Source organism: Hypanus sabinus, chromosome 11 (genome assembly GCF_030144855.1).
Source record: "Hypanus sabinus isolate sHypSab1 chromosome 11, sHypSab1.hap1, whole genome shotgun sequence".
Classification (NCBI taxonomy): Eukaryota; Metazoa; Chordata; class Chondrichthyes; order Myliobatiformes; family Dasyatidae; genus Hypanus; species Hypanus sabinus.
In genome coordinates, this window is record NC_082716.1 from 27,518,553 (window position 1) to 27,541,435 (window position 22,883).

Genomic DNA, 22,883 nt, shown 5'->3' on the forward strand with positions numbered 1-22,883 from the left:
CATTCCTAATTAATTTCACTATTTTCTGCCCAAACCACAGGCAACCATTTTTCAAAGTTGCTAACAATATCTGGTCTGTGCCCAACAGTAACATTTTTGCTCTGTGCTCATCTAACTCATCCCTGTCTGCGTGGCTAATATATCTTGGCACTAGATTTTCCAGATGAGCTCCAGCCCTGACTCCCATTCCTTGTCATTATCTGTAAGTGTGGAAATCTTTCCAAGGTCAAGATGCACAAACTAGAAGAAGAAGAAAGAGGTCCAGAACTGTCGGAATGAATTCCTGCAGTCTCAGAGTCATCTTCTACAAACACTATGGAGGAGGCCCCAGAACCTGAGATTGTCTTCATGGCAACTAGTCTCATCTGCCAAACAGAGTGACTATCACCCATGTAATGAAAGGCGTTATTCCAAAAGAGTAAGAAATCCTACACATCAATTCATTTTTTTAGGCCTGAATGGGAAAATATTAAATTTGTTAATGTGGATGTCTGTATATAGTAGTTCTGTTAGATAATATGCTCTGCAGATAGTTGAGTTGCATTCTACATTGAGTTGGAGCTTAAAGTTAAGCTTGGGGGGGGCGGAGAGTGTTGCCCTCTGGTGCTCCTCCCCTTTCCTTTCATGGTCTTCTACCCTCTCCTATCAGATGCCCCCCTTTCCAGTCCTTCATCTCTTTCACCAATCAGCTTCCCAGCTCTTTTCTTCACCCCTCCCCCTCTCCCACTTTCACCTATCACCTCCAAACTTGTACTTCCTCCACCCCTTCTTGCTCTAACGTATCCACATTTTTTCCCCAGTCCTGATGAAGGGCCTTGGCCTCAAACATTGACTGTAAACTTAAACTCAGACCTGGACTCCTGTGTCTTCTTTTGAATTAGTTTAATTTTAATGGTTTGATGTTGCAAAACACAACAGTCCCCCTTTCACTGTCTGTCCTAGCTGCGACTTCTGCTGATGTTATATGGTTAACCTTGATTATCTCTGTGGCCTGGGAATCAGTTATAAATGGTGACCAGAATACAGTCTTGAGCTGACAGGAATGCAGCCCATTTCAAAAAGTGCAGTTGCTTTCTGTCTTGAAGCATTTAGCGCTGCGGATGAAAGTTTTACCAGCAGTGACCATGCAAAGCAAATGAAAGCAGCATTGTTATGACAAATATAGTCAATTTAATCAGAACCAAAATTAGTTGCAGTTTGCTATAACAAGATGACTAACCACAGAACTGTATTTACAGTGGATTGATACATATCGGGTCCAGAACATTTTGGCCCAATCCACCGTCCCAATTGGCCAAAGTTTCATGGAAGTTGCTATAAAGGTATAGAAGTTATTAAAAAAAAAATAAGCTACTGTTTAACTGAGTAACAAATCATGCATTTAAATGAAATACAGAACAAATTAGAACACTACCAATACAGTACTATAAAACTGTACAAGTTTCTAATAGTATTGACTCAGTTCTCACCTGTGGCTTCAAGTAGCTACTTGCATGCAACAGTGTCCTCGCTCTGGTACACCACTTTGACATGCAGGCTGAACCGAGTGAGGGTAGCTTGCAGGCCTTGTACCCTGGTGAGAAAGGGACACGCCTGTCGTAGTGTGAAGTTAGCTCCAGTGGACTGGGTGTATAAATCCAATGGCCAGGAAGGTGGTTTTGCTTGTTTCATGGAGAGCGAAGGGCATGACAAGGCCCAAAAGAAGTCCTGGTTATCTACAGTTACCAAGAAAGTCTGCGGTCTTTGGCTGTTGATGCAAACAACACATTTCACACTATATGTTTTGATGTATATATGACAAATAAAGCCAATTTTAATCTCTAATGTCAGATCTGTGCTTTTTTAATTTTGGGTCTGGCTGAAATATGTTTAAATAGAGCTGTCATTTACTGTGCAGAGTTTTGATAAGTCTCATTTCCTGGAAGGTTCACACTGCCTCAACTCTGTTCTCTCATACCCTCAAAGCTTGCTTCATGATTTCTCATTGTAAAATTATTCCTATTTCTTGTTAGCCTCTTTAGGTTTTAGAAGTCCTTGCTCCAGGCTTCGTGTCTATGGACTCACTTTTGCCCTGATTGCTATTTGCTTACTTACATTGTTTGCATGATTTGCTTTTTTTTCCTCTCTCTGCACATTGGGTATTTGACACTTTATGGTGTCTTTTGTGCTTCTTTGATCTGTGGCTGCCTGTAGAGAGACACATCTCAAGGTTGTATAATAGATGCATATTTTGATAATAAAGGTACTTTGAACCTATTGCACATTTTGTACTTGCAATGTAGTTGTAACAACATTCCAATTGTGGTAACACAACCACGATCATGCTGGATTAGGTAAATTGCTGCTTTGATAATTTCTTCTGCTGATTGAGCTTAATGAGATTTCTGTAGAACCAGAGCATTTAATCATACAGCAAAGGATATGGAGATTTGGCCCATCATGTCAGTGTTGGATGGGATGCTATGCTTCATTAACAGGGGGATTGAGTTCAAGAGTAGAGAGGTCATGTTGCAACTCTACAAATCAATGGTGAGACCGCACTTAGAGTATTGTGTTCAATTCTGGTTCATTATGGGAAGGATGTGGAAGCTATGGAGAGGGTGCAGAGGAGATTTACCAGGATGTTGCCTGGTTTGGAGAACAAGTCATATGAAGCAAGGTTAGCAGAGCTGGGACTTTTCTCTTTGGAGCGTAGAAGAATGAGAGGGGACTTGACAGACGTCTACAAGATTATGAGAGACATAGATTGGGTGGATAGTCAGTACCTGTTTCCCAGGGCACCAATAGCAAACACCAGAGGGTAGATGTACAAAATTAAGGGTGGGTGGATAGGGGAGACATCAGGGGTAAGTTTTTTTACACAGAGGCTTGTGAGTGCCTGGAATGACTTGCCAGGGATGGTGGTGGAGGCTAAAACATTAGGGGTATTTAAGAGCCTCTTGGACAGGCACATGGATGAAAGAAAAATGGAGGGTTATGGGGTAGTGTGGGTTTAGCACTTTTTTAAAGGATTTTATATGGGTCGGCACAACATGGAGGACTGAAGGGCCTGTATTGTGCTGTAGTGATCTATGGTTGATGTTTGCTTGAAAGTGTTGTCTAGATATTTTGAGCTGTAGCACTAGAATTTTTGCCAGCACCCCATTCAGTTTTCATTATGTAAGCCACTAGATCTGTTCCCATTGCACTTTCCAACAGGTGATGATGGTTTTCATATTCCTTCTAAAGTTTTGTAAGTTTTATCAGGAAAGTGCAACTGGAGCCAACACATGCAGATTGGTATTTGCTACCAGGTTTATTTACTTCAGCTCATAACAATGAAGACTGGGCCTGGCTCTATTCTGTTCTGTCAGAATGCTGCTTAATCTGTTACATGGACAATGCCCTAATTGTTGTCGTAACCCAGCTGCCCAAGTTATTAAAAATACAGGACATGGGCTGAGGTAATAACTAACTGTAGAAATGGATACCTTTTGGCATAGCTTTTCAGCAGTTTTTTTTAAAAAACAAAAAGTGCTTTCTGATCTCACTGGTGCCTCTTATGGAGTATATCTCCTGATTAGTGTCTGTCCAATGGCAACATTGCCCTTGACAAACTCATGAGCTAGTTGACTATTAACCCTGCTGGGATGTGGGAGACTCTCTCCGGCTGATGATCTCCAAACTGAAATCATTAAAACTTTGTTAGTCTAAGCCATCCTTTCTCTGGTGCCCCTCCTTCCCTTTCTCCTATGATCCAAACTCTTGTCAGATTCCTTCAGCCATTTACCCTTGCCATCTATCAAATCTTACTTCACCCACCCTTCCCTACCCACCTACCTGCCCCCTCACCTGACTTCACCCATCCCCTTCACGCTTGTATTCCTCCTCCTCTTCCCCCTCCCCTCCCCCGCTTCCTTATTCTGGCTTTGTACCCCTTCCTGTCTAGTCCTGATGAATTGTCTCAGTTTGAAATGTCGACATTTATTCCCCTTCATAGATGCTCTCTAAGTTGTTGCGTTCCTCCTGCATTTTGTGTCTGTACACTTGCGCATTGTGGCAGAGAGAGAGAGAGAGAGAGTGTTGTGTGTTGCACTGCAAGGAGTTGACTCATTTGGCCTATGAAGTTCACAATGACTATTAAGATGCATTTATTGTAGTCTCATTTTAGTTGCCCCGCACCTGCACACTGGAAGCAATTGTTAGTGGTCAGCTAACCAACCAACTCGAGCTTATGGAAGGAAAACAGTGCACCTGGAGCAAACCCACCTTGTCGCAGGAAGGATATGCAGACTCCAAACAGAATCAGCAGACGTTCGGATTGAACTCCGGTTGTTGTTGCTTCCTTGAGGCAGCCGTTCTGTGAGCTGTCTATTTGTTGCCACTGATTAATCTTTCATTTGGGGAAAATTTGATGTCATTGATGAAGCTGGAATGCATTGTCCACTGTTGTGATGGGTCACCAGCCAGTGTGGGGGAATTCCTCTGGGTGAAGAGATGCAGAATTTTGGTCTGATATTGGAAAAAGCAGCAACGTATTTATGGAAGGGGTTTGACTCTGGAGGCAGCATTGCCTTTGTTTGGAGTCTGGAGCAACACACAAAAATTAGAGGTGCTGCTGGAACAGCTTCGGATATCTGCAGCGGTTAGAAACCCCTTGACGTTGTGGTGGAGCAGTGGATGTTTGTCAGTCTGGATGGCACTGGGATTAACATAGGGCATCCACCCTAGACCAGGCCAATGGAGGAAATTCACCTTCCTGAGTCGCGCCACGTGATTCCGTGGGACTGGCTTATGCTCTGGTTTGCGAATTTGCTGGAATATTTTATCTTGCTGAATGAAGTTGTAGTTGCTTCAGCTTCTTGTTTCACATGCTGGCTCCTGTTATCATTGAGAATAAGGGAATTGTTGAAGACATCCCCCTCTCCATTTTCTGTCTTTGTTGTCCACCACTATTCATCGCTAGATACTGTCTTGCAGAAACACACAAAAAAAAAACTTGAAGTACATCAGATCAGGCAGCATCTAGGATGGAAAATGGCCACTTGATGTTCAGGTCGAGACCTTTCATCTGGATGGTCCACAGATGATGTCTGACCTGCTGAGTTCCTTCAGCTTTTTGTGTGTTGCTCCAGACTCCAACATCAGTGGTCTCCATCTGATATTGCAGTCGTGGAGATCTTTGATCCCCATTGGTTGTAAGATACTCAATTCTCTCTCTTGCATGCTATTTTGCCTTTACATGCAGACTTGTTTTGCAGCTTCAGAAGACTGGCACCTCATTTTTAAGCATGGCTGCTGCTGTTCGGCGCAATCTTCTGTGTCCCTCACTGAGCCGAAGTTAATCATCTGGCTTGTTGCTATAATGGACTGAGGGATAGGCTGGGCGTACACTTGTGTTATTGCTGATGGTTCACAGCAGCTTGTAGATGCGACGTATACTTTTCAACCGTCAGATCAAAGTCTGTCACATTTCACCTGAGTTAAGTGCCACTTGATGTGAATATCAATGTCATAGTGATTCTGGGCATAGCATGGAAGTGGGCCTCTTAGCTCACCAACCACCAGCTGCCTGTTTATACTGATCCTAAATTCCACTCCCCTCCCTCAACATTTCATTAACTTTTCTCAACTTGGGCTATTCGCCTACATGCACTTGGGGACCAATTAACCTGCCACACTGCTGGTCTTTGGGATATGCAGAGAAGATGTGCAAACTGTGCATAGTCCAAGGCCAGGATTTGAACCCAAGTATCTGAAACTGGGAGGCAGCAGCTTTACTGGTTCTGCCACCCTTACCAGTGCATAGTGAATATTGGGCATGAGTGCTTGTGAGGGAATTCCCTGAGGGTGCGGGTGTCCATCCACTGAGAGACGATGTCGAGTAAATTGATGATTTGTCTGGAATTGGTCCTTGTGTGAGGGCAGTGGTGTGGGCTGCAGTGGAATCAAGAATCTGTTTTGTAGAGAAAAGCATGGGAGGAATGAATTCTGCATTGTTCGGAAGATTTAAAGGAAACAGCAAACTTGTATTTTTATGTCAAATATGTGAAAAATAGGTTATTTATAGTTGAAAGCTTTGGCAGCTTAAAGGCCTAAGGCACTTGCCGAAAGCTGTCCTCTAAAAGTTGGAAGAAGTCAGCGAGTCAGGCAAATCTATGGTGGGATAAACAGTCGGCATTTCAGAGCTGGGACTCTTCATTGGGACGTGTACGGTTCCAGCATTTTGATGGAGGGTCCTATAAGAGTTCTGGCATTTTCCAGCTCTGTTTTGGGACCTGCAATTCTCTTGTCAGCAAGTTTCTGGAATTTCAGATTTTAAATTTAAAAATCTAACTTTGTATCTGTAACCTCTAACGTGCTAGCAATGCTAATAGCTTGCACTGCACTCTAGTATTGGCAGGAAAAGCATTTGGAGAGGGAGAAACATCTGCCCACTCTGTGGAGCGGGATTAATGATTGGAAGAACTGCTGGACTTTTGAACTTTCCCAGATACTTTGGTGATGGGTATAGTGTGTGGCAAGGGAGCCTAATCTTGATTCAAACCCCATGTTTGTACTCGGACAAGGTTGGCACTTCAGTAGTGTCTGGACATAGGGCTGGGAGCTTAAATATACCCTTTTATGAGGGACAAAATGGTGTTGTCATTTCTTCATTTTTGGGAGATGGTAAGATTAAATCCTGAATCCGGTGGCTGGAATTGATGGAATGAAGCTGATGTGGCCTGACTAGTCTCTGAGGGCGTGTGGCCTTTAATACTGAGGTGACATCTGCAGGAGGTTTTCACATGGAGCATAATTAGAACATTGTGAACAAGATCAGAGGAAGGCTGCCCCTTTCGCCCGGCTGGTATGCTGGCTGTGGATCGGACTGCGGGCAAACACTGTGTGCCTTCCTTCGCATTCCACACTCCATCCAGCTTTCCAATTTAAAGAGAAATTAAGCAGGCTGCTTTCGCGGGTTCAGTAAGCACTTGGGCTCGCTCGTAGTTGACGGGCAGTGGTTTAGCACAGTGGAAGTGAATTAATGCTTGTTCTATGCAGATACACTTTTATCTTGTTTTTTGGGAGATGCATTGCCAGGTTACTTAGACTTTACAAGGTTACTTGGCCTGAATATTGGGCACGTGCTAAAACTGTGCTAGGCCTTCAGAAGCTAGATTGATCTTTATGGTAAACAATTTAATTGTATTTTATATATTTTTAGAGATCCATCACGGTAACAGGCCCTTCTGGCCCTCGAGTCTGCACCGCCCAATTACACTCGTGCAACCAATTAACCTACTAGCCCACATGTCTTTGGAACGTGGGAGCAAACTGGAGCACCTGGAAGAAATCCATGCAGTCAAAGGAAGAACGTACAAACTCCTTACAGACAGCGACGGGAATTGAACCGGGGTCGCTGGCTACGCTACCAAGCCATCCGTTTTCTTAAGGGGCTATTAATGTTTTGGTGTGCTAACTTGTGTAAATGCATGATAAACATACAGCCTTGCTGGTGTTCAATAACCCATTTGTGCATGTTCTAGGATCAGTTTTTCCAGGATCAGGACGTCACTGGGAAGGTCAGCACTCTTTTCTAATTGTCATTGAACAACTGGAATGCCAGGCATCTTCTGAGGGCATTTTAAGAGTGAACCACATTGGATTAGTCTTGGTCATATTAGGCCCAAACTGGATAAGAATGTCATATGGGTTTCCTAAAGAGCATGAATAAGCCAGGTTTTTTTTTGACAGTCTCATGCTTTCTGTGGCAGTTGCTGCTGATAACTACTCCTTTAAATTCCACTGTTGCCTGGTTGGGATCTGAACTTTGGACTCTAGATTATTAGTCTCTGATCCTCCTGAAAATTAATCTGGTAACTTAACTGCTGTACCTCCACTGTACCTGTGAGCAAAAGGGAGAGTCAGAGGAAGGCCAAGCAGTACAGAAGCCTGTGTAAACAATGGGTGTCTCACTCTGTTTCTCTGTACACACTGATTGCTCGGGTTCTTGTTAAGGGATGCGTGCAGGTGCACATAATTGCACATTGGCAGTGAGGCGGAAGATCAATAAGCCGTTACATTTGTAAGAATGAGTTCATTGAGTGAGTCTAGAAACCTTCAACTTAATGCTTGTGTAAGATTAAACCTAAATGTGTAGCCAATATGGAATTCTGTCAAATAGCAACTGGGTGTAATGGTCTGATAAAGCTGGAAAGAGAATGATGTCAAGATGGACATGAGCATCGATATGCCAGCATTGCTCAGTTTTAAGCAAGGGCACGTGCAAGTCCTTTCGGCCAAGTATTATTTATGAAAAGTACGATGAGCCTGGGAGTATTCAAATAAAGTCATACAAGAGAACAGCATAGAAACAGACTCTTCAGCCCTTCTAGTCCCTGCTGAACCATTTAAACTACTTCCTCCCATAGACCTGCACTGGGACCATAGCCTTCCATACCCCTACCATCCATGTACAGTACTTATCCAAACTTTTCTTAAAAAAAGATGTTGAAATTAAGCTCGCATGCACCACTTCGTTCGTTCCACACTCTCACGGCCATCTGAGTGAAGAAGTTCCCCCGCATGTTCCCCTAAGCTTTTCACCTTTCACCCTTGACCCATGACCTCTGGTTGTAGTCCCACCCTAACTTAGTGGAGAAAGCTTGTTTCCCTTTACCCTATCTATGCTAGAACTGAAGGCTTCAGGCTAGATGAACTTTAATACACTGTATCTCAGAGGCCAGCAAATGGAACTACTGGTAGTTTAGCTGATTATACTTATTGACCAACAGAGATGGGCAACCCAGGGAGACATGCTATCCTGGAGCTCCAGCAAACCAAGTTCATTCCTGATCTCCAGTGCTGTCTTGAGTAGAGTTGACTCATCCTCTGTGACCAGGAACGTTCCTCCCTCACCCTAAAAATGTCGGAATTGCTGGATTAAGTGGCCACTATAATTTGTCCATTGTGAGTAAGTGGTCGAATCCTGAAGAGTTAATGGGAATGTGGAGAGAATTTTTTTTTTTAAAGAAGGACTTTGGACCAAAGGGCCTCTTTCTTTATGACTCTGTGATAGGTAAAGATTACCCAGAAAATTGAACCTAGTTTGTAAAAAAGTGTTTGGCATGGATCCTTGGAAGTCACACATGGATTATCATTAGTAAAGTATGTAGAAATATTGAAGGTTGCCTCTTCTCATTACTACCATTGGGGAGAGATGCAGGAGCCTGAATGCCCACACTCAACGACTCAAACAGCTGCTTCCCTCCTGCCATTAAATTTCTGAATAGTTCATGAGCACTACCTCATTATTCTTTTTTTGTGTTCATGGGTTCAATGTCCATTTAAGGATTGGATGGAGAGGGGAAGAAGCTGTTCCTGAGTCACTGAGTGTGTGCCTTCAGGCTTGTGTACATCCTACCTGATGGTAACGCTGAGTAAAGGGCATGCCCTGGGTGCTGGGGGTCCATAATAATGGATGCTGCCTTTCTGAGACACCGCTCCTTGAAGATGTCTTGGGTACTTTGTAGGCTGGTACCCAAGATGTTGCTGACTAGATTTACAACCCTCTGCAGCTTCTTTCAGTCTCTTGCTGCAACTCTTGGCTTTTCTGAAGTGCTTCAAGCAATTAAATGGTGAAAGAAATAAATGAGGATGGAAGTAATTCTAGCAAAGACATGTCAGAGTGTATGTGCTACACCAGGTTTCATAATTTATAAAGTGCATGACACTCTGGTAATTGGATGATCACAGCAAATAAAACAACATTCATAGTACTTGTGGAAATGGATTGAGGAGAAATGTGTTGATTCCAGTAATATAATTTTGTTGAACTCAGCATCCATTTCTTGCATATCTTGACTCAGTAGAAGATCAGGTCTCACTAAGTGTTTCATGAAGCTATTGGTGGAAAATGATATGCTTACATTACCTGTCATGCGATGTGTGGTGGAAACAACAGTGAGGATTGTTGAGAAGTGGTATTAAAAAAAAACAAATATTACAGCAGGACACTCAAATTTACCGGTGAAATTCAGACTGGAAAATGTGAGGGCATCAGCAACTGCGATTTGGACTTGGCTGATGATGCACGGGATATGACGGCTCAGGAAATTTGGGCCATCTAATTTTAGTGCAATGGGGTATGGGAGGAAGTGCCATGGCTTACACAGAGGGATGGTAACCCATGGCTTATGAATGGAAAAGTATATAAAGAAGCTTGTGGCAAGGGTGATTTCCCCACTCCCCAACATTTCAATCAATAATTCCTTAAAGAGATTGACTTTATTTGTCATATGTACATCGAATCCTGCAGTCAAATGAGTAATTTTGCATCAGATCAGATCAGTGAGGATTGTGCAAGTTTTGCCACACTTCTGGCACCAACATGAATGTCCACAACTCACTAATCTTAACTATATATCTCTTTTTTTGAAATTTGGGAGGAAACCAGAGGACTTGGAGGAAAATGGGGAGAACATACAAATTCCTTACAGGCAGGAATTGAACCTAGATGGGTGAAAATTGCTGTAAAGTGTTGTGCTACCCCCCCCCCCCCCAATCATGCCACCCCAAGCACAAATAGTATGAAATAAAGGTGGGGGGGGGGGGTGGAATCAATTCCAGGACTTTGAAGAAGAAGAAGTACCCTTCTCTGGTGTTCACTAACTACTGTTGTTCAACACAATAGGAAAGCATACTTGACATTCTTGGCTTGACATTTTTAAGTTTCTCTTGCACAAGCAGGCTACTCGAGCAGAGCAGAAGAATTTCAGCTGATTCCTAATCATTGGTTAACTAGTACAATACATTCCATGGAATCGCCTCCTGAAATGTCACTCAACTTTTGAGCTCTGGGCTTGGAAAAGGATCTGTATAATTTTTGAGATACACCAGGGAGGAACAGATCAACCAGTTTAATGTGCCAGCAGTCTGTTGAACAAACTAATAATAACTGTGGACTGCAACACCCAAGGTTGCCCTGGTGAAGGTAATGTATTATCTGTTGTCTAACCTGTACAAATATTGAGCATGACAATGCCTGATAATATAGGTGGTTACACTGAACTGGTATAGGCTCGATCCATTTGCTTTCAGCCCTGTGGGGGTTCTTTATGACTTATTGTTCTGCAGAATAATGGGCTGAATTTTTGATATGTAGCAAAAAAATTTCTCCAAACTCGGGATTTTTAAGCACTCATCTTTTGAGTCTTGTGGACCGGCACCCTGTCAGTCAATGCACCCATGTATACCATATGACTATAAGGCCTGGGAGCAGAATTAGGCCGTTTGGCCCATTGAATCTGCTCCACCATTTGATCCTGGCTGATATATTTTCCATTTTCCTGCCTTCTCCCTGTAATCTTTGACGCCCTTGCCAATCAAGAACCTGTCAATCTCTGCTTTAAATCTACCTGTCTATGGAGGAAAATGATCAGCCACCATTTTGGGCCGAGACCTGTCACCCAGATTTAAGGATGGGTCTGTCGACTGTCAACTAACCTGGTTTAAATGTCTTTACATTTAAGTTTAGAGATGCAGCATTGAAACAGCCCCTTCCAGTCCATGCTGCTCAATTGTATCCATGTGACCAATGAACCTACTAACCCATACAACTTCGGAATACGGGAGAAGGAATCGGAGTGCCTCGAGGAAACCCATGCAATGTCGGAATTGAATTATAGCTGGTGCTATAATAACATAATTTCCTGTGTTGTTTCTGTTTTCAATCAATCTCTTGACTATTTTGCTCTCCTCCTTAACCCCAATATATATCAATGGGTCATTCTGACATTGCACTCATTCCTATCACTTTAAATGTTCATTAATTCTTGCATCCCCATTCATTCTAGCGAGGACTGATGCCTCGGTGCCTTCCCTGATTCTCCATACAAAACAGCACATTATCTTGGTACCTATTCATATAAATGCCACCTCCAGGTTATGAAGTCTTAACTCGTACAGGCTCTATCCATTTGCTTCAGCCCTGTGAAGGTTCCTTGTGCCTTTTTGTTCTTTATAAAGCCTTGTAAATCTCCACTGCACCCACTCCAAAATTCCCACATTCTACCTACAATGACTTGATCAGAGCTGAACACAATACTCTTTAAGTGTGAGCTAACCTAAGTTTTATAGGGCTGCAGCTTATTCAAAGATGTCTGACTATTGACATCGGCAATGGAATTTTCTCCATTTCCCACCCTCTTATTCCTCAGCTGAAGATTCAGCGTTCTCCGTATTGAGCCATGCTGGGGGGAAAAAAAGGATGCAGGTATTCTTTGGGTGGAGTGCTTGGAAGCACTAATGTTTGTTAAACTCTGAAGGATGTAGCACAAGATTGTGCCTGTAGCAGATAGTGATTAAACCAACATGCCCTTCCCAGTCTCTGTGGTGGATGAATCAGGCCACAGAAGTATTGACAAAGGTGCTTTAGAACCACACAACATCCCATTACACCATCAATCTTCAGGACAACCCCTTCAGAGACTTGTGCTAATATTTTTTTTGTGTGACTATATGTGCTATTGTAATGCTGTGTGTGACTGTAGGTACTGTGTTTTGCACCTTGGCCCCAGAGGAAGGCTATTTTGTTTAACTGTATACACGTGTATGGTTCAATGACACTTGAACTTGAGGTAGCCCTGCACCAATTCTGTATTCCATAAGGATATCATAATGTAGCTGAAGGCTTAATTTGGGACTTTTTCCGAAAAGAACGATTCTGGCAAAATTTCTGCAAATCTGAATGAAAGGGATTATGGAGCGATTACACTCAGCTTTAAAGCCAAAGTTTAATACTGTCGCATGAGCTCTTGTGGACCAAATGGTGTCGGAATTTGTTCATTATTGTCACATGTACCCAGATCCATTAAGAAGCTCATTCTTGCATAATGTTCATACAGATCAAAATGTTACATAGTGCTTGAGATGGAATATTATAAATAATAAGTGTGAAGAATTAAGCGTGATGGCCACAGAGAAAGTGCAGGTAAACAAGGTGCAAGAAACATAGAGATTGGGAGGTCAAGAGTCCAGCTATTATACTGGACAACCACTCAATAATCTTCCAACAGTGGGGTGGAAGCTGTCCTTGAGCCTGATGGTACATGCTTTCAAGTGCTTGTATATTCTGCCCTGTGGAAGAGGGGAGAAGAGAGAATGTCTGGGGTTGGGTCTTTGATTATGCTGGCTGTTTTGCTGAGGCAGCAAGAAGGGTAGGCAGAGTCCATGGAGGAGAGGCTGGTTTCTGTGATGTGCTGACCTGTGTCCACAGTTCTAGTAGTCACCCGCAGAGCAATTGCCATACCAAACTGTGGTGTAGTTAATATTACAGTAATATTTGAGTAATCTTGTAAAGATATATAAGTGTTTATATAATTCATATAGTTGTATGTAAAATACATGAATTGCATACATCATGATGTTACCACGTGATGTGTGCATGCCTTGCTTTAAGTACAAGATCTCCTGATTTCTTTTTGAATTAAATTAATGTTTCAAAGTTTCAAAACTCAACACAAACTGTGCATTGATAAAAATTGGTAAGGATCAAGGGGGTCTTGCCAAGTTTCTTTAGCCTCCTGAGGAATTAAAGGATTGATGAGCTTTCGTGCGTGCTGTTTAGGTATTCATTCACTAGTCTGATAACAGTGGGGTAGTAGCTGCACTTGAGCCTGGTGGTATGTGCTTTTGGGCTTTTGTACCATTTGCATGATGAGAGAAGAGGGAATGTCCAGTGTTACCGGGGTCTCTGATTATGCTGGGGGCTTTACTGAGGTAGTGAGAGGTAGTGAGTAGTCCATGGAGGGGAGACAGTTCCCGTGATGGACTGTGCAGCATTCATAACGTGTGGTCATGAGCAGGGCAGTCACCATAGCAAGCAGTACGCATCCAGACAAAAATTGTTGAGGGTCAAAGGGGACATGCCAAATTTCTTTAGCATCCTGAGGAAGCTGAGGCACCAGTGAGAGTTCTTGGCTCCTGTGTCAAGATGGTTAGGCTTTTGATGATTCCATTCCTAAACCCTTGAAGTTCTCAACCCTCTCAATCTCTGATGTAAACAAAAACATTTGCACCACCCCCTTCCTGAAGCCAATGACCAGCTCTGGTTTTGTTTACAATGAGGGAAAGGTTGTTGACAGGTCTCCATCTCTCTAATTCTTTTCTGAAATCTGATTCATTGTTGTTTTCGAGAGCTGGCTACAGTCATATCATCTGCACACTTGTGCATGGTATTGGATCAGAATCTAGCCCTGCACTTACATGTATAGGGATTAGATTAGGGGACTGAGGATGAAGTCTTGTAGGGAACCACTGCTGAGAGTTATTGTTTAACATTTTTCATTTCCTTAACCTGAAGGCTTATTGAATTCAAAAACTCCTTGTCTCTTGATCTGTAATGCTGATGACAAAGTTTTTTGCTCTAATTGAACTTCATTCAAATGCCCAACCCTGTTCAAAGAAGGTTGCTTAGTAACCTTTTGAATCTCTTCTCAGAAGATTGGGATGGGTGTTGTGTTGCAGGTGCCTGCAGGAAACCTGGTTTGCAGGTCAACTTATACATTAACCTGCTCTGGCTTGCAATGCCAAAGTAAGATGCTATTAATTGGTTCTTTTAGGGATGTTCCAATGATATTTATGGAAAGCACCCATCAAGATGCCAAACAGTCTCTTCCACTGCCTCCTGAAGGCCTTCTGTGGTTCATGAAAGACTTGTTCTTAACTTGTGCATGGCAACATCATTAGGGAAATGTTGGTCAATTTGTAAGCCCAGTATCATCTTGATTTGAATTTGTACCTGATGCATGCTATTCCTCCTAGTGCTCTTGATGGCAATTAGAAGTGCAAATACTGGCTGGCCCCTCCTTCCTATAATGACTATATTCAGATTCAGATTCAGTTTATTGTCATTTAGAAACCACAAATGCAATGCAGTTAAAAAATGAGACAACGTTCCTCCAGAATGATATCACAAAAGCACATGACAAAACAGACTACACCTGAAAATCCACATAACGTTTGGCAATCCCCAATCCAGAGTCCGGAGAGGCTGCTGAGTATTAATATCGCTCTACCATTTTAGCGTGTTCCCCGGAAAGGAACTCCAATCCCAATATGATTTGCAAAGTGTTGTGTCACCCAAATGGATATGTTTAAGTAACTTGGCATTGATCAGGGTTACAGCCTCTTTAATGGGAAAATTTTCTTCAAGCTAAGTTTCATATCCATTTATGGACAGAACCTTCTAAACAAACTGATTTAGTTTGGATGGATTATTTTTAAACGCTTTGGAATTTGATAGTTCAAGTATATTACCCTTCAAATAACAATTCCCTTCCTCCTTCTAACCAATGGCTTTGCTATTGCTCCTAAAGTCATTGTTGCATTTGCCATACTGCTACCTATGGCAGTAATTCACTACAGGCCTGATCGTAATGTGCCGTTCTATGCTGTATGTAGAAGGCAGAGATTGAAAAGTGAGAGGGAAGAGATTTTAAAGTGTCCTGAGTGGGTAACTTCTTCATGCAATCGGTAGTCAGTATCTGGAACCACTGCAAAAGGAGTAGCAGAGGCAGGTACAATAAAAACATTCAGACCATAACACTTAAGAGCAGAATTAGACCATTTGGTCAATAGAGTCTGCTTCACCATTCCAGTGTGGCTGATTTAATTTCTTTCTCAACCTAGTTTTTCTACCTTTTCCCCATAACATTTGACACCCTTGCTAATCAGGAATGTGTCCAGCGAAGAACTCAATCTCCACAGCTATCTATGGCCATGAATTCCACAGATTCACCAGCCTCCGGCTGAAGAAATTCTTCCTCATCTCTGTTCTAAAGAGGCATCCTTCTATTTTGAGGCTGTGCCCTCTGCTCCTAGACTCTCCCACTATCAGAAATGTCCTCTTTGTGTCCAATCTATCCAGGCCTTTCACTTTAAAAGAAATTTAGACAGGTCCATGGATAGAAAGGGTGGAAGAATATAGGCCAAACACAGTCTAGTTCAGATGAGAATGTCAGCTGTAGAATAACGGCACATTGATGTGAGTCAATATGCATTGTCAGTGTGATTTTTGAGGTATGCCAGCTGTGGCACTGCAGAGCACCCCTGAACCATTTACATTAGACTTGGTTCCTGATTTTGCTAGGGGCTACTGTAGGGTCTTTTGTTTCATTGTACATTACCTGTTTCTTTGCAAAGCCCAATTGATCTTCTAACTGAAGATCCTGAAAGTCAGAATAAATTTTAGGATGATTGCATTTTCCAAAATGAAGCATTTTTTTAAAAACTTGATTGTGAAATGGATTGAACTTCATGTGGATTGTGGACAGGGGGGAGATGTGAACTGTTTCTCTAGAATGCAAACCACAATGGAGAACATTAAAACTGAAGAGTTTCTGTCTTTAAATGTGACACTTGAAACCACGGCACAGTCTACAGTTTCGGCCGGACAATAGATATCATGGAGCTCTTTAGAAAAAGTGGCAGTTATTTCATTTCTGGTCAATATAAACAGTATTCTCTGATGTTTGGTCTTCAACACGTTACTGTTTGTGAATTTTTCTGTGTAGTAATTGGTTACTGCATTTCCAACAATATCTGCAATACTGTACTTCAAAGCAAAAGGATTCATTGACTGCAAAATATTCTCCATGAGATAAATTTGCAGCTCTATCGAACCCTGGTTACCACATTTGGAAAATTGTGTTCAGTCCTGGTTATCTCAATATAGGAAGTATGTAGAAGCTTTAGAGAGGTTGGAGAGGAGGTATACCTGGATCGTGCTTAGATTAGGGAGGGTGTCTTATGAAGATGGGTTGAGTGAGCTAAGTTTTTCTTCTTGGGTCAAAGGAGGATGAGAGGTGACTTGATAAAGGTGTACAAGATGATAAGTGGCATAGATTGAATGGATAGCCAGATTTTTCAACTATTAGCTAATAGCTAATAGTTGAAAGGAACGGTTAAAGGTTTGAAAACACCATGGTTTTCAAGGGATATTAGAAATTTGGTTCCGAAAAAGAGGGATGTCTACAATAGATATAGGCAGCATGGAGTAAAGGAATTGCTCGAGGAATATAAAAATGTAAAAGGAATCTTAAGAAAGAGATTAGAAAAGCTAAAAGAAGATATGAGGTTGGTTTGGCAAATAAGGTGAAAGTAAATCCGAAAGGTTTCTACAGTTATATTAAAAGCAAGAGGATAGTGAGGGATAAAATTGGCCCCTTAGAGAATCAGAGTGGTCAGCTATGTGTGGGGCCGAGGGAGATGGGAGAGATTTTGAACGATTTCTTCTCTTCGGTATTCACTAAGGAGAAGGATATTGAATTGTGTAAGGTGTGGGAAACAAGTAAGGAAGTCATGGAACCTATGACAATTAAAGCGGTGGAAGTACTGGCGCTTTTAAGAAATTTAAAAGTGGATAAATCTCCGGTCCTGACAGGATATTCCCCAGGACCTTGAGGGAAGTTTGTGTAGAAATAGCAGGAGCTCTGAAGGAGATCTTTAAGATGTCATTAGAAACGGGGATTGTGCCAGAGGATTGGCATATTGCTCATGTGGTTCCATTGTTTAAAAATGGTTCTAGAAGTAAGCCTAGCAATTATAGACCTGTCAGTTTGACATCAGTGGTGGGTAAATTAATGGAAAGTATTCTTAGAGATAGTATTAATAATTATCTGGATAGACAGGATCTGATTAGGAGTAGCCAGCATGGATTTGTGCGTGGAAGGTCATGTTTGACAAACCTTATTGAATTTTTTGAAGCAGTTACGAGGAACGTTGACGAGGGTAAGGCAGTGCATGTAGTCTATATGGACTTCAGCAAAGCCTTTGACAGAGTTCCACATGGAAGGTTAGTTAAGAAGGTTCAGTCGTTAGGTATTAATGCTGGAGTAATAAAATGGATTCAACAGTGGCTAGATGGGAGATGCCAGAGAGTAGTGGTGGATAATTGTTTATCGAGATGGAGGCCGGTGACTAGCGGGGTGCCTCAGGGATCTGTTTTGGGCCCAATGTTGTTTGTAATATACATAAATGATCTGGATGATGGGGTGGTAAATTGGATTAGTAAGTATGCCGATGATACTAAGGTAGGAGGTGTTGTGGATAATGAGGTGGGTTTTCAAAGCTTGCAGTGAGATTTATGCCGGTTAGAAGAATGGGCTGAATGTTGGCAGATGGAGTTTAATGCTGAGAAGTGTGAGGTTCTACATTTTGGCAGGAATAATCCAAATAGAACATACAGGGTAAATGGTAGGGCATTGAGGAATGCAGAGGAACAGAGAGATCTAGGAATAACAGTGCATAGTTCCCTGAAGGTGGAGTCTCATGTAGATAGGGTGGTGAAGAAGGCTTTTGGAACACTGGCCTTTATAAATCAAAGCATTGAGTACAGAAGTTGGAATGTAATGTTAAAATTGTACAAGGCGTAGGTAAGGCCAAATTTGGAATATTGTGTGCAGTTCTGGTCACCGAATTATAGGAAAGATATCAATAAATTAGAGAGAGTGCAGAGACGATTTACTAGGATGTTACCTGGGTTTCAGCACTTAAGTTACAGAGAAAGGTTGAACAAGTTAGGTCTCTATTCATTGGAGCGTAGAAGGTTGAGGGGGGATTTGATCGAGATATTTAAAATTTTGAGAGGGATAGATAGAGTTGACGTGAATAGGCTGTTTCCATTGAGAGTAGGGGAGATTCAAACGAGAGGACATGATTTGAGGGGGCAAAAGTTTAAGGGAAACACGAGGGGGTATTTCTTTACTCAGAGAGTGATAGCTGTGTGGAATGAGCTTCCTGTAGAAGTAGTAGAGGCCAGTTCAGTTGTGTCATTTAAGGTCAAATTGGATAGGTATATGGACAGGAAAGGAGTGGAGGGTTATGGGCTGAGTGCGGGTAGGTGGGACTAGGTGAGATTAAGAGTTTGGAGGGCCGAGGTGGCCTGTTTCCATGCTGTGATTGTTATATGGTTATATGAGGGCATAATTTTATGTTGATTGGGGGGAAGTATAGGAGGGATGTTGATGTACGTTCTTTACGCAGATTGGTTAGCACAGGGAATGATTTGCCAGGATTGGTGGTAGAGGCAGATACATTAGGACCATTTAAGAAACTCTTAGGCTCACTGGTCGGAGGCAAAGAGTTGGGGAGGGGGGAAGGGGGCCTTTTCTGGTTGGCTTCTTGTGACTAGTGGTAGTCATCTGTAAGGAATAATATTTTAGAGCAGGGACTCTTTAATTTTTTTTTAAGCCATGGACTCCTTTGGCAGTCCAATGAAGCCTATAGACTCCTTCTCAGAATAATGTACAGTATTTAAATACATAAGATAGGATTACAAAAGAAAGAAATTATATTGAAATACAGTTACCACAATATTAAAAGAAAAAAATTGATTTACATCAGTAGCTCAGCCATCAGGGCCGCTTTGGAATTTGTCTATTGTTGCGCATGGAGTCGCGTGGTATTATAGAAGGCTTTGCGGCCTTGCCGAGAGTTGAGGATTCAAATAAGAACTGTACCGTTTTACAAAACTTTAACAAATAATAAGAATAACTCACCTCCTATGCATTGATCAAGTAATTATAGATGGGGAATAATGGAGACCAGTGTTGATGTCTGGGTCACAAATGTGAAAACTCACAACTTCACTGTTTTGTGGCTGAACAACTTCTAGGTGCAGGGCTGCCTGAGATTTGGCCAGTTACATTGCACGAGTGTCTGCAGACAGGAAGATTATGATCATTCAATCTAGCGGCAGATCTAGTAACTACTATAATTTCAAAGTAGTGATGTGTGTGCTATAAATGATATTTTGAGATAATGGGACATGGAAGTATCTGTGATTTCTATTGGTGACAAAGTCACAGGTACTGTTAAAACTATGGTGTTTTGTTGCCCTGCATTCATAATTGAAGAAAATGCTAAATTTTAGTGAGAAGTTAGTGAAAATAAAGTAGTAAAGTTTTACCCATCCAAGTTCATGGACACCCTGGAATCCACGGTCTGTGGTCCCCATGTTAAGAACCCCTGTATTAGGCCAAATGCATTAGGGACATTTAAGAAACTCCTAAAGACATGCAGGATAAAAAAAAATGGAGGGCTATGTACGAGGGAAGGGCTAGACTGATCTTGAAGTAGGTTAAAAGGTCGGCACAACAGTACGGGCTAAAGGGCCTGTACTGTGCTGTAATGCTCTGCTTTTTTTTTCTATCTGAAAGGAAGCTTAGCATTGTAAAAGTATGGCTATCTGTTCAAGTCCATGACTTGGTGGGTAAATGTTCTGAGATTGAGATCTCAATAGAAGGAATGGTATTTCCCTCCAGAGTGTATAAATCTCACTTCTTGTGTGATGAATATCTTAATGAATTTTCACAAGAAACATTCTGCACACTAATTGTCAATTTGTTTGCTTGTGGTGATTCTGGGGTTCTTCTGCAAAGTTCCTGCTTTTGTGGCCAATTAATAAATAACTTTCATTAGGAAGCAGAAGTCAAAAGCACAGTTCTTATTTGACCCTGACATTCTGGTGTCAGCCGGTATACAGTAATGTTGGCACTGATATTTGGCTACAGTGACTTGAGTTCAATCCTAACTTCCTTGCTGTCTGTGTGGGGTTTGTTCATTCACCTCGAACTGTTTGTTCTTCCAGTTCTGTGGTTTCACCCTCCTTGCTAAAGACATGGGTTGGTAGGTTATTATCATCATTGGGTTCTCCCTAGTGTGTGGGTGAGTGAGAGAATATGAGGGGAGAATAAAGATGCCAACTGTTGGCTCAGTGGGCTGAAGGATCTTTTCTGTGTCACATGACTCTATGATTGGGGTGAAAGGTGAACTACTTGAGGGGGACCTACTTCACCCAAGTAGTGTGAGTGTGGAACAAATTGCAAGTGGGTTCAGTTGTGATGTTTAAGAGAAGTTCGGATAGGTACATGGAGGTGAGAGGTATAAAGGGCTGTGGTCCAGGTGCAGGTAAATGGGATTAGAAGAAACCAGGACGGCATGGACTAGATAGAAGGGCCTGTTACTGTGCTGTAGTAGTCTATAACACTGTGACTGCTAAAACACTATCTTTTGCATGGAATCTTGTTGGGAAACTTCTTTCAACTTCTTTGCCTTTTATCTCTTTGGAAACACGGGTAGAACAAGTTCCACTGGTTCGTGGAGTATTGCTAAATAAAACTTGCTATAATGACCAAGCCTACTGTTCACATGAAAAGTCTGATTACTCCAGTCGCCACAGGTGTGGTGTATTTTTAAATGTTCTTATTGATAAGTTCTTGATATTTGAAATCATCTTAGCTTGTAGGCTACCTGTTTTAAAGGGTAGTGTTTTTTTTAAAGTTGACTTTCTTACTCCTCATACTGTTACAGTTGTAGAAATGTGTTTTATGTATGAGTAATTGGCTTCAGACTGTTTTTTTTGCCTGTACTGTACAAGTGTCTTGCAGTTCAGATCAGTGACTCAGAAGTGACTAGCTCATGTGCAAGCCCATAGCCCATGCTATTTACAGATTTAATGTAATCCAGTATTTGGATTCCAGTCTACTTCATCGAAGGGAACGTTCTGAAACTATTAAGATTTTACTCTTTAAGTGTCATCCTGCTCTGCATTACCCTCACTCAAAGCCAGCCAATAGCATAAATGACAGGGAGAAAGAGAGCACAATGTCACTTTTGGGGGACTCATGGCTTGTAAAGATTGGTAGTGTTTAGACAAGTAATTGAGATTAGGAATTTATCGATAATGGAATGACCTTCAGCACAGTACACAGGAGCTCCAGCACAGAGCTATTACAGTTGTAAAATACTTGAATTACACCTATTGTTATTCATATGTGATTGTAGAATTTAGAGCCATTTCATTATCATCTGAGTTATTATCATAATCAATATTATAATTAGAAGCTTTCCAAATACTTAATGGAAATGTTTAACTCAAGGGTATAAATATTACACTTGTTTAAAGCTTTGCAGTGATATAATTCAAAATTCAAAGTAAATGTATTATCAAAGTACACATATGTCACCATATACAACCCTGAGATTAATTTTCTTGCAGGCATACACAATAAATCCATAATAGAATCAATGAAAGACCACACCAACTTGGGAGTTCAACCAGTGTGCAAAAGATGACAAACTGCAAATAGTAAAAGAAAGAAATAATAAATAAATAAGCAATAAATATCAAGAACATGAAATGAAGAGTCCTTGAAAGTGAGTCCTTAGGTTGTGGAAACATTTCAATGATGGGGCACGTGAAGTTGAGTGTAGTTATCTCCTTTGGTTCAAGAGCTTGATGATTGAGGGGTAATAACTGTTCCTGATCCTAGTGGTGTGTGTTCTGAGGCTCCTGTACCACTTTCCTGATAGCAACAGTGAGAAGAGAACATGACCTGGAAGGTGGGGATCCCTGATGATGGATGCTGCTTTCCTGCGACAATGCTAGTAACAATCTGCTCCTATTGTTAGTAACAATTCTATGGCTGTTGTGGCCACAAGAACTACCCTGTTGTATCCATCCTTTTCAAGTTCCAGAGATAAAATAGGTTGTGCAAAAGGCTATCTGTTAATTGATCATTCATGGTTTCCTTCTGTTTTGGGGCAAGCTCTTGATAAATGACCTACTATTGAAACATTTTTTTGTATCGGGCAAACTTGTTTGTTTGGATCAGTAGTCATTGTTTTGTGTAATAGCTGTGTGTGCAATGGGTGATGGGGCACTGCTTGTCTGATCTTGCTCTTCATTTGTATGGCTGGCTAGAGGAGGTTAGAGCAATATATGCAGGCTATATATATATATATATATATATATATATATATATATATATATATATATATATATATACATACACACACAAATAATCATTGGGCCTGAAACTCGAGAGTTAAAGGGTGGGAGGAGGAGCATTGCAGAGGTT

The 22,883-nt window shown here is 41.6% G+C and overlaps 1 protein-coding gene across 3 annotated transcripts in view; it reads left to right on the forward strand.

Moving 5' to 3' along the window:
- LOC132401799 (elongation of very long chain fatty acids protein 1-like) overlaps positions 1–22,883 on the forward strand; it is a 96,893-nt gene that overhangs the window by 9,629 nt on the left and 64,381 nt on the right. The window contains exon 1 of one of the 3 annotated variants that reach the window (XM_059984015.1): positions 10,914–10,954. The exons of the other annotated variants lie outside the window; for them this stretch is intronic. The gene's annotated coding sequence lies outside the window, so the exon portion shown is untranslated. Of the gene's footprint in view, positions 1–10,913; positions 10,955–22,883 lie in introns of those variants that run through there. 3 annotated transcript variants of the gene reach the window in all.